We start from the raw sequence: 16,754 nt of genomic DNA, 5'->3' as shown, positions 1-16,754 counted from the left end.
ACTTGCTGAATTCTTTTATTGGTTTGAAAGGCTTTTCTGTTTATTCCCTTTGTTTTAATTAGCAAATTATCTTGAGATAATGACAATGTTATCTGCTGTATGCCACACGGCATATCACATTACATTTATCAGGCCTTTCCATATTGCCTTTCAATACAGGCAACCAAGAATCTATGCCTTCTCCCAAACTTTAAAGATAATATTTCTAAAATTCATCATACATTTGCTTTGAGTTTTTTTTGCGAGAAAACTTTGATTAAGAAGTTTGCTATCTATCCCTGCTTTCTATTAGCCTTTATCATAAATAAGTGCTGAAACTTTTAAAATGACTAGTGAGAATGTATAAGAAAGTATGTGATTTTTTTTTCCATCAATGTTTTGATAAACACTGAGAGATACTCCATGATTTAATTATCCTTGCATTTCAAGGTAAATTTACTTAATTAAAATGAATTATTTTGTTAATACCCTGTATTTTTGATCAGCTAATATGAAGGTCTTATTCTTATATTATTTTGAAATTTGCATATAGATTTGTTTGGTAGTTTAAGGATTAAAGCAATATTCATATAATTAAATGACTGGACACTTTGTTCAGTTTAATATATCAATTTAATTTATAAAAACATGTTGGGAAAGACAAATAGAATCTGTTTCTTGACATTTTGGTAGTATTCACCTGAAATAATTTTTAGCCTGGAACTGCTTGAAGAGAATAATTTTCAATTGCATTATAATTTGTTTACTGACTATCAATGTACTCAAAATTGTTATTTCTTTTGGCATCAATATTGGTATTTTATCATTTCTCCAAAATCCATTCATTTTCAAGTCTATTGACATATAGCAATACATGATTTTTTATGACTTTATAGATCTCTTTTACATGAGATTGCTTCTCCATTTTATTGAATATTTGGTCAATTAAGTGTGTTTTATGAGGTGCTTAGCATATAAAACCTAGCTCATGGAACATTCCATGGAATTTTTAATGCCATTTTCATGATATTGACCTTTTTTGTGTGTGGTTGATGATTCCCAGTTCTGGACTAATGATCCGCAACAGTGTTATTCTATCATGGCCATTGGCCAACATATAGATGACATATTAAGGATCATGACCATTTTTAGAATAATGAATTATTTTAGTTGATAGCTTATTCTTGGGAAACATATAGTGTTTTTAGAGTTATAGTTTTTTTATTGGTTCTTTATAGTTACATATGACAATAGGATTTAGTTTGACTCAATTATAAAAGAATGGGATATATTTTGTTCTGATTCAGTACAAATATACTTTTATCTGGTTTCTCAAAAACCTTTGAATTTTCAAGCAGAAATTTTGCTATAAATGCATATAAATAATGTAAATAATAACAATATTTATATTATACTTATTTAGTCTATGTATGCGGGACCCAAATTGCTACTTAACATATAGCTTTAGCTTGGATTCATAGCATATAGAATAAGCAAACTCCATTTCCTCTCTCTTCTTTAATACATTCAGTGGTTGAATTTTTAAGGGGAAGGGATACTTGTATTCAGTCAGGAAAAAAAAAAAGGCACAGAATCAGAATCTGTTGAGGCCCTATCAAAAATATTAGAAATCAACCAATCATATTATATGATAGTGGTATATTTCCTATGAACTAAAATTTCTAGCCTCAATAAAAATGTAGGCAGTTTATTATATTTTTATTTATTTAGCCAGTTTCTATAAGCATTTAGGATTTTTTTCCTTTCTGAAAAAATGTTTTTCTCATATGCCTATAAATCCTCCTAAGTTGAAAAAGTATTCAAATCCATTTCCAAATTTCTAATTTTTTATGAGCCAACTTACTAAGACTGCCTGGGGCAAGTTTAAATATTTGCCTCAGCTACAGCACCCCTGCAATTCTTTCTGACTTTCAGATATCTTTTCTTCATAAAAGGAGTTTCACTTTCAGAAAACAGTCTCTATTACCAAATTTTACACATATTTCTAAAAGATCATTACTTCCATTATAGTATTAGCCTATGTCAAAATTTGAGTTCAGGAGAAAGCCTCACAGGTGTGCCCAGGACAATTGAGATAATCATGTTTATCAGAACTCTGGTAATATGCCTATATAAGATTCCAAATTAATAATAATAATAATAATATAATACACATACCAACCTCTTTTCTTATTATGGTTCAAGAATAGTAGAACATTTAATCTAGGAAAATTTTAACAAGTCTCTATTATGCCATGTACTTACCACGCCAGATATGTCCAATTAGTTTTAAAGAATTTTGTTAATTTTATATCTATATTTATATGCATATTTATGATAGTCATATTTCCAAAATCTATAATTATTCTGGTAACTTTCCATCATCTTTGCAAAGTCTCAAGGTCAATAACTGGACATTAGCAGAGATATTCAGTCAAAGAGGATCACCAGAAAACACCATACAGTTCTGACACACAGCAGGTAGGTTCTCAGCACATTCAAATGTATGTACTATGAGGCCAAACACTTTTGCCTGCTTCTCCTTCAACTCTATTTCTGGCACCTAGAATAGTGCCTACAACAGGGTAAGGCAATCATATTTGTTTACTAAAAGTGAATAAAGCATCAGTTTATTATAATTTCATTTAAATTCTAATCTTAAATGAGCTGTTAGAAAATTTAAATTTTATTATGCTTAGTGCTTCTCTGCTTCTGGATTTGTGTCAAAGGTTTGGGATCGATGCAAAGCCAATGCCTAGTTCTGTCTTTTATTTGTTCCTGGAGTATAAGTAAAATTTTTAGAAAAGCACATAGCTACAAGAAAACTCTACTAAAACAAAATACTTACTAACTCAAATCAGATGGGCCCTCTCTCCTCTGTCATTTTGAGTTCCTGGAAAGATGGTTGCAAACAGACTAAAATGGTCAGTATGGAAAACTATAAAAAGAAGACTTACATACCCAGTGAATGGGAACAGAGTCCTCTCCATGTTTAGCAGTAAGGGTACCTATAGGAATTTGCTCATCACACACATTCACATATCATTTTTTTTAAAGAGAGAGTGAGAATTTTTAATATTTATTTTTTAGTTATCAGCGGACACAGCATCTTTGTATGTGGTGCTGAGGATCGAACCCGGGCCGCACGCATGCCAGGCGAGCTTGCTACTGCTTGAGCCACATCCCCAGCCAAGTCACATATCATTTTAAACACAATATTTGTTTATTTTTTTTTAACAGGTAAAATAAGGAAACCTATGTGATAGCTTATGGTTTCTTGAAAGGTTGAAAGATGCAGTAACAACTCAAAGTCCAAGAATCTGATTTGTAATTTATTGATAAACTTTTCTTTTTTTCCATTACAAAATTTACAAAGGAAAAAGAACGTACTATTACACATTTCAAAGAATAGAACATTCTCAATTTACAAAATAAGTGCTATGACCAGACAGGCTCTTGAAAAGAAGATATAACTTGCCAAGATAGAAAAAAAAAAGAAAAAATACAACCTGATCAGAGGGATACTGTTTTCTTTAGCAAGAAAGGATGACATTTTTGACACTAACAACACAAAGTCATTGCCTTTAAAAAGATCAATTAGGGGGCTGTGGATGTGGCTCAAGCGGTAGCGCGCTCGCCTGGCATGCGCGGGGCCTGGGGTTAGATCCTCAGCACCACATAAAAATAAAAGATGGTGTGTCCACCGAAAACTAAAAAGTAAATATTAAAAAATTTTCTCTCTCCCTCTCTCTCTCTATAAAAAAAAAAAAAAAAAAAAAAGGATCAATTGTCTCTCTGGAACATGTTTACATTCAAATAGAACAATTGATTGGCATCAGAACTTTAATTTTACACCCACCAGTATCTGATATTTTATGGGTCAAAAATGGTAAAAGGTAAAGTTAAGAATAGTGCTTGAGGTATTGCGGGGAATACTGAGCTTGATGATGGCCTCTTCAAAGATTTGCCTGGAGAGAATGTTTACATTTTTTTTCAATGATGCTGATTATGTAAGTATGAGTCAAAGGAAAATCAAACCTAATATACTCTAATTGGTTGATTCAATGAATGAAATAATTGCCACTTGAAGAAAAAAAGCAGGAAGTAGTTGAGGGAGAGAAAGTGAAAGGGGAGGAGAAAAGGAAAAAAAAATGTGTCCTAGGAAGTAGAGGGGAACAACAACACAAGGCTCACAATCACCTGAGTCTATTTCATAGATACCAAAAGTAGAAGATGAGTTCTCACCCTGTTTTAAGAATCAATACAGACATAATAATCGATGATAATTTAAAATAAAATTAATGATTCTTCCTCTTTTATTGGGTAAGTTTAGATCTTTTCTTCTGAAACTGCAGAAAAGAATTTGTGGTAATTGTATTTGCTCTTATTGTTTAAAGAAGACTAATTGCAAAATGGTAAAATTGCTTCTTTGTATAGGCAAATTAGATTTTTAGAGAAAAAAATTTAATAATTGGAATATTATTTCATAATTCTCTTTAAACAAATGCTCCACAGTTTGGATTTAAGTCTTTGATGTATCTTCTGGTAGCCAGGTGCACTATGACACCTGCTTTAGAAGAATCTTCTTGACCAATCATTGTATGTGTTGGCAGTCTTTTACTTTAAATCCCTACAGTTTTTATTCATTATTTTATGCTAAAAATGCATGGCAGCATTTTTGTGGGAAAGACTTGATCATTACAGGAGTAGTCAGAACAAAGTAGAAATAGCCCACTCACTTCTTCCTCACTGATATCCTCTCAGTCATCAGAGGTGATCACTCTCAATAGACTGACCACTCTCTTCTATCCCATATTCCTAGTATGTTAGTGGTTAGACACACATGCACATATAAGTACATAGGTCCTCTTGCTTTTTTAGACTCCTGGATGTACACTGTGTTGTTCTAAGTGATGTTTTCTATGTTTGTCTTGAGATTGCATTGTGTCATTCTGTATTGTGTTCAGGACATGAACATGCATTGTGTTCATGTCCTGATGATTTATGTCAGGCAATCTAATTTTGGTGCTGAGATTTACTGTAATTCACATAACCTCTCCTCTAAACTTACAATTTTGTTTTTATTTTTCTAGTTTCAAACACTGCTGGAAAAGGTATCCATATACTCACATATTTATAAGAACATCATTCAATTCTAAAAGCCTCCAATAAAGATAAACCACAAATGTAGATTATGATGAGAACATTAAATAGTATTTCTTTCTTTTATTTTATGAGCAATACAAGAGTTTAATGAGTTGTTTATGTATTTTAAACTTTCATTAATAGACATCAGTATTTCTTATTACCGTGTCAATGAGTTATCTATGTTTCAAAATGGAATAAAGCTTTATTCAGCTATAAATAAGAACAAAATTATGTTGTTTGCAGGAAAATGGACAGAAATTGAGAACATTAATGTTAAGCTATAAAATAAGCCAAATTCAGAAAGTCAGAGGTCATATGTTTATTTTTATATGTGGGAGCTAAACAGAAAGTAAAAAAAAAAGTTATGAATCTAATGAACACTGTTAGGAGATCAGTAGAGCATAGGAAAGAGACCAGGCAGAGGGACAGAAGGTAGAAAAGGGAAACATTGGGAAATAATATTGGCCAAATTATATTGTTACATTGTGTATATGTACAAATATGAAAAAACAAATTCCACCATCCAATATGAGTATATGGATGCACATACTACTTTATCAGGATATTTTGTTTATTTTTATTTTTTTGAAAGTGGACCTATATATGCTGTGTCTCTGAAGTGGGTAGAGAGAAAATATCAATGCATTGATTTACATTAGAAAGTATATATATATATATATATATATATATATATATATATATATATATATATATATATATATATATATTTAATTTGTTTCTGCCCAAAGACATGAATTTAAAATACTGAAGTGCTATCTAATCATCCCACGTAATAGTTTGTCCTCCCTTGTCTGGTTTTAACTCATTCTTAACACCATTTTACAATTTCTAGTTTAAAGATTCTCTTTTGTAGAAAAGATGCAACACAGATATTATAACAAAATGAAGTTCTGTGAGGGAGCATGTATAAGGAATGTTTGCCTTCTCAGTCGCTCTTCTCACCAAAGAATTCTCGGCCTCATCTGTACATGTGACAGGTTATTCTAAGTGGGACTATATCCCTGTTTAGTTTAGTATCAAAGACTAGTCCAGGGCTATTTAATTCAGACTGTCATGAGGGTGCAAAATTGAACTCTTTCCAGCTGATTCTTGCTTATACTTTGAACCGGTGACTCTTGTGTCCCTGAATACAAGTGTCCCTTTCAAAGATAAGGTTCCTAGGAGAAAACATGTGGTGATTCTTCAGGGACCCTCCTCCATTCTTGTCTTACTACACAAAGATACTTCCTGCCACTCCAGATTTCCTGTCCTCTAAAAGTGACCTTCAAATCACATAGCAGGAGTAGAAGTTATCTAATGCTTTACAGATGTGAATGCTAGAAGATATCTGAATAATAAGGAAACCAGAACAAGATAGATGTGATATTAGTCCAATTATACAAGTAATTAATTAAGGCTATTGCTTTTTTAAATTGAAGATGTGCTAATTATAAAATAAAAGGTAGTATATGTATGTATGTTTACAATCTTCTCCCTCACATGAATGCATGAATATATACATAATATGTGTATATGGATAAATATACTACTTTATCAGGATATTTCCTTTATTTATTTATTTTTTTTGAAAGCAGGCTTCTATATTCTGTATCTCTGCAGTAGGTAGAGAAGAAATTTTAAGGAATAGTGGGAAATATGCATTGATTTATATTAGAAAGTAAATATGTCAGACCAGACAGGTAGGAGATGAGAGTGATGAACAGGCAAGAAGAGAAAAAGATGATGCCACATAGACTGGAGCTGTGGATAGTTCTATGGTGGAATAACTGGAGTCTGACTAAGAAGAAAGAAGACTTTTGAGAGCTAAGTGGATTATGGATGGCATTTCTCTCTGGCATATTCCATGACTGACTTAAATGTTCAAAATGGTGAACCTAGATACAAAAATCATTAAGAAAATATTGGCAAAACACATTTAAAATCACATTGAGAAGATAGGACACCGCTATCAAGTAGGTTTCAACCCAGGGACACAAGGTTGGTTCAACAGTAATCACATAATCATCTCAATAGATGCATAAAAAGCTTTTGACAAGATCCAGCACCCACTCAAGTTAAAAATGCTAAAGAAACAAGGGATAGAGGGAATTTACTCAACTAAATGCTATATGCGACAAACCCAAGGAAAACATCAGACTGAATGGAAAAAACTGAATTTCCTCTAAACTGCAGTTCCTCTAAAATCAGAAATAAGATAAGGATGTTCAGTTTCAACACCCCTACTCAACACTAGCTAGAGCAATTGGGCAAGAAAAGAAAATTAAAGGAATAAAAATAGGAAAATAAGTCAAATTATCTCTGCTTGCTGAGATAATTTATGCTTGCTTTTAATCTAGAAGACACTCCCCCCACCAGGAAAAACAAACAAAGAAACAAAAACAAAAAAACTCTACAAGACTTCTAGAGCTGATAAACAAATTCAGCAGCAAAGTAGCGGTACACTAGATCAATATACATAAATCAATAGCTTTCCTATTTTTAATTAATGAATCTGCTGAGAAAGAAAGTAGTAAAATTACCCTATTCACAATAACCTTAGAGGAAAAAAAGTACCTAGGAATAAATCTAACAGAGGAGGCAAAAGACCTTTACTGAAAACTATAAAATACTGAAGAAAAAAAAATGAAGAAGACCTAAGAAAATGAACAAAAAGCCAACATTCTTAGATAGGTAGAATTAATATTGTCAAGATGGCCACACTACCAAAAGTGTTATACACATTCATTGCAATTCCAATCAAAATACCAATGACATTGCCCAGAGCACTAACTAAATAAATAACAACAAAAAAGTCCTAATATCCATTTGGAAAAATAAATGACATGGAATAGCCAAAGTAATACTACGAAAGAAGAATGGTGCTAGAGGCATTTCAATACTTGATCTTAAATTATTCTTCAGAGCTATAGTAACAAAACAGCATGGTATTGACATCAAAACAGATATGAAGACCAATGTAATAGAAAGGAAGACACAGAAACAAACTCACATAAATACAGGCATCTGATACTTGACAAAAGTACTAAAACATGTATTCGAGAAAAGAGCCTTTTTAACAAATGATGCTGGGAAAACTGGATATTCACATATAGAAAATTGAAACTAGATTTCAATCTTTCAACCTGCACAGAAGACAAGTCAAATTGGATCAAAGACCTAAGAATTAGACCAGAAACTTTGTAACTCCTAGAAGAAAACAACTGGTTGAGCAGACCAACATATCAGTGCAAGCACTGATTTCCTTAGCAGGATACCGAAAACTCCAGAAATAAAACCAAGAATCAACAAGTGGGATGGCATGAATTAAAAGGTTCTGCACAGCATAGGAAAAAATTAAGAATGTGAATACTGAGCCTGCAGAGTAGTAGAAAATCTTTGCCAGCTATTCCATCAACAGGGGACTAATATTCAGAATATGTAAAGAAGTTAAAAAAAATCCAATCTATAAATAGGTAAAATAATTAAACAGACATTTATCAAAAGAAGAAATACAAATGGCCAACATATGAAAAAGATCACTATTCCTAGTAATCAGGGAAATGAAAATCAAAACGATATTGAGATTTTACCCCACTCCAGTTCTAATGGTAATCAGCATGAATACAAATGAAAATATGGGCCGGTGAGGATTTGGGCAAAAAGGTACACTCATACACTGTTAGTGGTACTGCACATTAGCAAGACCACTTTGGAAAACTGTATGGAGATCCCTCCAGAGACTAGAAATGGAACCACGACAGGACCCAGCTATCTAACTTCTTGGTTCTTATCAAAAAGAACTAAAATCAGTATACTGTAGTAACACTGGCACCTCAGTGTTTTTATAGTAGCACATTTCACAATAACCAAGTTATGGAAACAACTCAGGCATCTTTCAACAGACAAATACATAAAGAAAAAAATATAATACATACATGCATACACAATAGAGTCTTACATAGTCATAAAAAAGAATGAAAATATGGCATTTGCTGGTAACTGAATGGAGCTGGAGAAAATCATGCCACATGAAATATGCTAGGCTCAGAAAGTCAAAGGACAAATGTTTTCTCTCATATGCAGAAACTAAGAGGAAATAAGGAAATAAGGGAAAATGGGGATCCTATGAAAATAGAAAGTATATTAGTGGAATAGAAGAGGGAAAATGAGGGCAAAGGAAAAGAAATGGGGAAAGGGAGGGACTGTGGTGAGCCGCTTCTGCCGTTTCTGCAGATTATGGTCGCCATTACAAGATGGCGCTGGCTCCGCTGTGGTCTGTGACAAACAATTTCTTATCTGGGAAAGTTGGCACATGATTTTTCACCACCCTGTGAGAAAGTTCCACGCGGCAGCTTTGCATTGGGGCTTGGGATGCTTTATTAAGGCTGGGAGGGGCACCCGAGGGAGAAGAAGAAATATCCAGGGACCTGAATAAAACTGTTGAGAGAAGATTCTCGAGTTGCGTCTTCCTTGCGGGCAAGGGGGTCGCGACAAGTGGTGCCGAAACCCGGGAACCAGAACTTTCAACAGTCAGGGGTGGTGCACCGGTTAGTCCCAGGTAAGTGGGATCCGCGATCAAAGCGGGGTTAGTCCCTAGTAAGTGGGATCCGTGACCAAAGCGGGACAGCTCCTCTGTAATGAAAGAGAGAGCCTTACATTTTATTGCAGCTGCACTGTGTACTTTCGCTCCTACTTTCGCTTTCTTTTTTTTGTGCTTTCTTTGTTGTTGCGTCATGGGTGCCGCATCTTCAAGTCCGCTTCTCCTGGCCCTAGATGGCCTGTTACGTTCCAAGGGACTGGAAGTGAAACATAGTACTTTACAGAGATTTTTACAGAAGATAGATATCGCTGCACCGTGGTTTGCATTTTCGGGCAGCCTTACTGTGCCTAGTTGGGATAAATTAGGCAAAGATCTTGACTTTGCTTCTGAGCAGGGCATATTAGAGGGTGGGGTGATACCCCTTTGGAAAATGGTCCGTGGTTGCCTTACAGATGGTAAATGCCAGGAAGCTGTGAGTGAGGGTCAAGCTATTCTTGAGCAATTGCATGAGGAAAAATCTGAAGGATCATGTAGTGAAGTGGCAGAGAGTATTAAAAGTAACAGTAGTGAGAAGGCAAAAGAGCCTGAAGATAAAAATAGGAGAAGGCTCTACCCAGACTTGACCGAATTAAAAACGCCTGAGAACACAAGCGACTCAGAGAGTTCTGAGGACCTTGATATATTGTTACAACAACTACATAAGATAAAAATGAAAAAGAAGAAAAAGGAGACACAGGGCACACAGGCCTACTGTAATAAGGGGAAGGGAGTTAACATCAGTCAACAAAACTCTGAGGAGGAGGAGGTAGAATATCTAGAAGAAGATATGGTGCCGATTGCCCCACCTCCGTATGTGGGGGGAGCCAAGGTTCCGGGAGATCTTTTCATGCACAAGTTTGGAGGACAGTTAATACAGATATGGGACTTGCATACCCTGTATTTCAGGACAATAACAGGGGAAGATATCATGAGCCTTTAGACTTTAAGATAATTAAAACCTTGGCAGAATCTGTCTGCACTTATGGCATAGATGCAGCTTTCACTCTCACTCAGGTGGAGGGACTTAGTAGATTTTGCATGACTCCCTCAGATTGGGCTAGTCTAGTCCGCGCTTGTGTTTCCCCAGGGAAATATTAGGAGTCCAAAGTTGGCTGTTTAATGTTTCTGGCAGTACCCAAGACTCTGAGCGAGGTAGGAGGCTTAAAATTTCTACAAATAATTCACAATTATCTAATGCTACATTACCCTCCGCAGCAGTCTGTCTCCAATCTCCGTTCCTGTTTCTTTTGGCTAATGTTACATTACAGGGGATGCTTAATTGTTCTAATATTACCTGTTATTTGTCTGAGTGTTGGAATGGCTCCTGGACTACGGCAATGGTTATGAAATTTCCAACCTTTGTCCCGATCCCGGTTACTGCAGATCCAGAGTCATTTCCTATTGTTGAACTGATTAGAGCCCGTAGAGATTTTGGAGTTACGGCAGCCATAGTGACAGCTGTGGCGGTATCTGCTGCTGCAGCAGTTACAGCTGGAGTAGCCATGGCCAGCCAGGTACAAACTGCTGCCACTATTAATCAAGTTGTTCAACAAACTTCTACCATACTTGAGTCCCAAAATTCAATTAATCAACATATTTTGTCAGGGATTTTAGCTGCCAACCAAAGAATAGATTTACTCCAAGCTCAGGTAGAAGAATTGGCCGACTTGGTGCTTTTGGGTTGTGTTGACCAACGTGCACATTTATGTATAACCTCTGTCAGATTTAATGATTCCAGAAATGCCTCCCGCATCATCGGAGAGTATCTATCCGGAACCTGGTCCATGGAAGCAGAAAACTTGATCCAGTCTCAACTAACTCAGATTGCTGTTTTGAATAGTACCCGTGTCGAACCAGTGACTTTGGGTCAATTCACCGATTGGATATCTTCTGCTTTTTCCTTCTTCAAAGAGTGGGTGGGAGTAGGCATTTTTGGTGCAATGTGTTGCTTCAGTGTTGTACTTTGTTTGTGGCTTCTCTGTCGCCTTAAAACTCGCCATGCACAAGAAAAGGCTATGATCATACAAGCTCTTGCAGCTTTAGAAAATGGCAACTCACCTCAAGTCTGGCTTGCGCATCTTAAGCAATAAACCTTTGTCATGGTCGTTACACCCCAAGTTATTATAACATTGCACTGGGATCGACATGACTTTCCTTGTTATTCTCTTAGTGTTGGAAAGCCCTTGCACTCTGCCGGTCTTACTGCCATTGCACGCAGATGGGTTTCCACACTAGTGCTTTTCTATCGCCTTGAAGTTCGTGCCTTTCTTTCAGGGTGCTGTCAACTTGTTTGTCGTTATAAACAGCCACAGTTCAGCCTCAGCTATCCCCCTTCGTCCACCATCGTCACGATACAGGATGCGAGGCAAGGCACTGCACTTGAGTGATCCTTGACGTGGACCTCAAGGAGAGCATGTCCTATTGCATGCGGGTTAGACGCGTTCACGCCCCGCCCCACGAAAAAAGGCGTCGGCTGATATGGCCTCAGATCTGGGGAAGGGCCCTCCTTGGGACTGAGCCATACTATGCAGCCACTTCTGCACAGTGGGATAGGACCTCTACTCTCGCCTGTATTGTTTTAATAAAATAGAAAAGGGGGAACTGTGGTGAGCCGCTTCTGCCGTTTCTGCAGATTATGGTCGCCATTACAAGATGGCGCTGGCTCCGCTGTGGTCTGTGACAAACAATTTCTTATCTGGGAAAGTTGGCACATGATTTTTCACCACCCTGTGAGAAAGTTCCACGCGGCAGCTTTGCATTGGGGCTTGGGATGCTTTATTAAGGCTGGGAGAGGCACCCGAGGGAGAAGAAGAAATATCCAGGGACCTGAATAAAACTGTTGAGAGAAGATTCTCGAGTTGCGTCTTCCTTGCGGGCAAGGGGGTCGCGACAAGGGACTGCAAAATTAAATGGACCAAATTATGCTATGTAGATATATGGATATGCTACAGTGAATTCCACTTTATGTGTATCTATAAAGCACCAGTTTAAAATAAATAATTAAAAAAAAACAGAAAGAAGACTAGCAGAAGAGAGGAAGAGGCACAGGAAGAGATAAGAGGGAAGAGAGTCCTGGAAACTGAAATGGAACAAATTGTATTCCATGTGTCAAAATGAAACCCTGTATTGTGTATAAGGCACTAATAGAAATGTTTTTTTTTTTTTTTTTTAATAAAGATAATGGGAAAAAATCAATGGAAAAGTATTAGGTGTATTTATTTATTTATTTTGCTTTCTATATTTATTTGTTACCTCAATCTAAAGTTGTACTTCATCTAGCCTAGCTTGAAATGTGTGTAATTTTCTAACTTAGTAAAGAAAAATCCAGAAATTCTATTTCTAGGTCAGATGAAATGACAATGGGAGCAAATGTATATTTCTACTGAAACAAACAAAAGTTAAAAAAAATTAGACCTAAAGACACTCAACATCAGACAATAAGGAAAGGGAATTCTTGAGAAATGGGCAACAAACGAGGTTCAGCTATCTTCCTGAGAGCTTCCAGGCTGTAGTTCAGAAAAGGGTACCAAGAAAGAATGAAACTCTCTGAATTGAAGAAATAAAGTTGAGGGTCATGGAAAACCATGGCAGTAAAGCTTACAGGATGCATTACTTGACAAGAGAGTGTTACATTGACAGAGAATAATGCATACCTAGAAAAGACAGATCTTAATTGTGCACACTGATTATCACATCTAAGTAATGAAAATACCCAAGATCAGGAAAAAAGTCACACAAAAGTGTCAGAGAGTATGGTCAGCAGTTCTCATTTATGATTAGAAACAGGGCTTGCTCCTATCAATCAAACTGGAAAGCCGCAAGATTCATGGGGCATTGGTTATAGCACTAAGAACAATTTTGTTTCACTAATGAAGAGAAGTTAGACCTAAACTAAACACAGATCTGGTTTCTCCTCATAAAACTTGAAACCAAGATCTGAAAGAATTAGAAAGTTTCATGTAAGTAAAGTGTGTTCCAAAATAAAATTCAAATATATTTTGAGGAATACAAAAAATATCCCAAATTGTACAAAGTGAATTCCACAATGTGTGGCATTCAATCAGAAACTACCAGGATTGCCAATGTAGAGGACTATAGGATAAGTAATGAGAAAAAAAATTAATCAATTGAAAATAAAGAACTAAAACTGATGTTAGAATAAACCAAAAGGTACATTAAAAATTCTACTACAGGGATTGGGGTTGTGGCTCAGTGGTAGAGCGCTTGCCTAGAATGCATGAGGCACTGGGTTTGATTCTCAGCACTGCATATAAATAAATAAAATAAAGGTCCACTGACAAGTATAAAAAAATTTTAAATTCTATTACAACTGTGGTCCTTGGTATTTTAGTTAGTTACAACTAAAATATCTATTACAAATCTATTGTTTATGTTAAAACTTTAAAAAGAATTTAGTAGAGACATACATAATTTAAAAAAAAAAGCTCTTCAAAATTCTGTATATGACATCTGCAATATCTGAAATTAAAAATACTTTGGACAAGATTAACAGCAGATTAGACAAAACACACACACACACACTTCCATGGTAATCATAATTAAATTGCTTAAAAACTGTGATAAAAAGAAAATATTAGAAGCATCTAGAAAAGAAATAGCATTCCATGAAGTAAAAAGATGATTTAAATAATGCAATTCAGAGGAAAAAGGAGTGCTATGTTTAAAGAAATGAAACAAAAAGCCTGTCATCTTACAACTCGATGTTCAGCAGAAATAATTTTCAAAATGAAGAGAAAAATAAAGACATGTTCCATTTTACAAAGACTAGAATAATTCATCACCAGCATACCTACTGTCCAGGAAATGTTAAAGAAAAATGACAACAGATGGGACGAAATGGACAAGCTGTTTCTAAACATCATAGTGAAATGCAAAAAACTTTGTTACGGTTTACCCATGAGGTGTCCCGTAAAGTTCAACTGTGTGACATTGCTGGAAAGTTTAGATATAAAGGGACTGAGTTATGAGTCTTAAACTAGTCAGTGCATTAATCCCCTGCTAGGGATTAACTGGGTGGTCATTGTAGGTAGGTAAGATATGACTGGAGGAGGTGGGTCATTGGGAATGTGTCTTCAGGGTATATTTTGCCTGTGTGATTTCCATAGTTTCTCTCTGTGCTTCCGTCACCATGATGTTCTGCTTCATCTCAGACCCAGAACAAGAGAGTTGGCTCTCTATGGACTGAGACCTCTGAAACCGTGTGTCTCAAGATACATGTTTCCCTCTCGGATTGCTCTTCTCAGTTTTTTTTGTTTTGTTTTGTTTTAAGTGTTGCCAGTGAAAAAGCTGACAAAAACAGACCTTACGCACCTAAAACAATCTCAGAACGGAATAGAAGGGAAGAACGAGTCCGGAATATGAACATTATCTTATTTTAAGACAACTATAAATCTATAGTCATCAAGAAAATGCATTGTGAAAACAAAAACGTCATGAAGATGGCCGCTGCGTACGGGGGTTGCTGAAGTGCTGAGCGTGGTGCTCAGAACAGCGGCTTTAATAGAGATTTCGCACAGTCTGTTAGAGCTCCTTTCACCATTAATCTGTAGCGGACCACTGTGCCAAGCAGCAGGAAGAACAAAGAGATCGAAAAAGAGACGCTTGGCTCCCGGAGGCTTGGCTGCTCAGAGCCGCGGGCGCTTTGCTCCCATCTGCTTCCTCTTTTGCTTCGCTCCGGGCAGAGAAGCTGAGTGTGTAATCAGCAGTGGATTGTAAGTACCAGAGGCAAAGAAAGCTCAGTGCGCCTCGCCTTTTTCTTCTTCTTTTTTTTTTTTTTTTGAATATTTTTTATACAGGGAGAGTTTGTAGATTGGGATTGTTGGCGGGGCTGTGGTTTCTGTGCCGAAAATCCACTCCGCGGGAGCCGCCATTTGCTTTCTGCTTGCTGTCTTGATGTATCCGTATACATTGTCCGGCAGCCGCACCTAGAGGTTGGAGCTGGGCTGCGTGCCGAGCCCTGTCCTCCGAAGGCTGGACTGCAGCCTCGAGCGCCTCGGTGGCCTGTTCGCCGCTGCACCTTCGGGCAGAGCCTGCTCTGGGGTCGTTCTGCACCCCCCTGCCAGGGGACCCGTGCTCCGGAGGAGGGGGACGGAGAGATGCTGCTGCAGCCGCTTGGGCCCCAGGGGCCGGGCACCGGGCTGAAGAGCTGCGGAGGCCAGGGCGGCTCTGCTACGGTCGCACACGAGCGCAGCGCCCGTGAGCGCGGCCCAGAGACGGAGGCGACGGCGGCAGGGTTTCATTCCTAGAAATCTGGACTGGAAACAGAAGCAGCAGTTTGTATAATCCCAAGAATTTGCTTATGCCAGGAAGCTGTAAGGGCAACATGAATATTACTGAGGAGATCTAACATGGTGGCAGGCGCAGAGAGATCAAGTCTCTGACATCTTCAACTGCGCGGGCATAGGGAGCCGTAAACTGTCTAAATGCTGTTTGCTCAGGATCACTAGGCAATGCTGAGCTGACGTGGATCTGGGGTGTACAGGCTGGGCCCCTCAGAACACACACACAGAGCCCGAATCAGAGGCAATTAAGCTCCGGTTCGCCTGCTTCGTGTGACTCAGCACTAATGATCCCACTGAAATAATTGGTCGGCCCTTAGGAACTTACAGAGGTAAAAGCCAACCGAGCCTTCATAGGCAGTGGCCACAGGACTGAAACGGGGATTGGGAGAGACAGTCAGGACCCACCCGTTGCATTGGTCACCCAGCAAAGGGAACGAACGGTAACCATTTGCATGGGAAACCACCATGGCAGAGAAATGGCATCACGGGCGGAGGAGATAACTGCATTGAAACCAGCGCGACAGGTGTGTAATCCCCTAGTCATCTCTCTCCACACAGCGGGGAAACCTTAAGGGCCACTCCCAGCTCTCCTGTGAACACAATAACCAGACCAAGGGAATCAGGAGTGGCGCGGGACTCGCGGCGCGGAACTCCCGGCTACCGCTCCCACCAGAGCTGACAACTGAGGGCTCTTGCACCAGCTACCGGGGGCGTGGCTACAGGAGGGCAAGCAAATTCGCTGGGGG

The sequence above is a fragment of the Marmota monax genome, unplaced genomic scaffold (genome assembly GCF_021218885.2).
Source record: "Marmota monax isolate L192 unplaced genomic scaffold, Marmota_monax_Labrador192_F-V1.1 WCK01_AAM20220418_F8-fsc00013, whole genome shotgun sequence".
Classification (NCBI taxonomy): domain Eukaryota; kingdom Metazoa; phylum Chordata; class Mammalia; order Rodentia; family Sciuridae; genus Marmota; species Marmota monax.
The sequence above is the reverse complement of the archived record's forward strand: the minus strand, read 5'-3'. Positions refer to the sequence as shown.